This window comes from Limulus polyphemus, unplaced genomic scaffold (genome assembly GCF_000517525.1).
Source record: "Limulus polyphemus unplaced genomic scaffold, Limulus_polyphemus-2.1.2 Scaffold5487, whole genome shotgun sequence".
NCBI lineage: Eukaryota > Metazoa > Arthropoda > Merostomata > Xiphosura > Limulidae > Limulus > Limulus polyphemus.
The window spans coordinates 36,937-38,658 of record NW_013671097.1 but is presented as its reverse complement, the minus strand read 5'-3'; positions in this window follow the sequence as shown (position 1 = coordinate 38,658).

Below are 1,722 nucleotides of genomic sequence, written 5' to 3'. Positions count from 1 at the left end.
GGTTCCACCCCACTTTATATATTACAAAGATACCCAAACAATGGCATGTAACATACTCAAACAATGGCATGTAACATACTCCAACAATGGCATGTAACATACCCAAACAATGGCATATAACATATTGCAAACAAAAACGCACTACACACTCAAACAACGGCATAACATACTCAAATAAATACGCGCTACACACTCAAGCAATGGCATGTAACATACTCAAACAAACACGCACTACACACTCAAACAATGGCATGTTACATACTCAAACAAACACGCACTCCACACTCAAGCAACGGCATGTAATATATTCAAACAAACACGCACTGCACACTCAAACAGTTGCGAGAAACGTACTCAAACAATCACAAGTAACACACTCGAACAGTTGCGAGTAACGTACTCAAACAGTTTCATATAACTTATTCAATCTTGGGGCTGATAGCGTTCCGAGTAAGGTTGATGTTTAGCAGAACGAGGTGAAAACCCTATAAGTCACGACTAGAATTCTGTCTTTGTTTAAAAACTGTAGAGTCTAGACTGCCGGAGGAGAAAGTTCGTTAAGTTCTTCCAGCATATTGTTGAACTTTGTGTAAATTCAGCTGTTTCATTCCATAACGGTAACCACTAACGAGTTACTTACTAAAGCATTTCATGAAGAAAAGTTTGAAACTTCAGTCGTAAAATGAAAAAAAAATTAATTACGTTAGAAAAAAGAGAACACTTTTTTCTTTTCTTTTTTATATAACCGATCTTAGAAAAAGTTTTATAGCTATCTAAGTAAAACACATTTTTGCGTCTTACAAATAATGAGAGTAATTAAGCGCTCTTTCTTACATAAAAAAACTTTGTATTTGTTTGTTGTTAGTTTAAGCATAAAACTACACCATTTGCTACCTGTAATTAGCCCACCACGGGTATCGAAACCCGGTTTCAAGTGCTGCAACTCCGCAAACATACTGCTGTGCCACTGGGGGATAAGAACTTAGTGATAAAGCCACTGGGGGGGGGGGGAGTTATTTTGAAAATTTAGCAACGTCTCTCGATCATTGTAACATCTGCAGCTTATCTTGTGGTTCAATACGAATCAATGTTGTTGTTGTTTTTACACACGAGTCGCCCTGTTTTGTCATTTTAAGTCATTATTTTGACATATCAAACTCACACTTAGCAGTATTTCGTTTGTTACAGGAATATAACCTTAGATACTACCATGTAAAAACACTTTCACGTTTCTTGTTAAACATTTTGTTCTTCATTAATACGTGTATATCTACACTTATGACGTAATAATGGTCAGCTACATATAATATTTTGTTCTTCATTAGTATGTGTATATCTACACTTATGACGTAATAATGGTCAGCTACCTATAATATTTTGTTCTTCATTACTATGTGTATATCTACACTTATGACGTAATAATGGTCAGCTACATATAATATTTTGTTCTTCATTACTATGTGTATATCTACACTTATGACGTAATAATGGTCAGCTACATATAATATTTTGCTCTTCATTAGTATGTGTATATCTACACTTATGACGTAATTATGGTCAGCTACCTATAATATTTTGCTCTTCATTAGTACGTGTATATCTACACTTATGACGTAATAATGGTCAGCTACATATAATATTTTGCTCTTCATTACTATGTGTATATCTACACTTATGACGTAATAATGGTCAGCTACATATAATATTTTGCTCTTCATTACT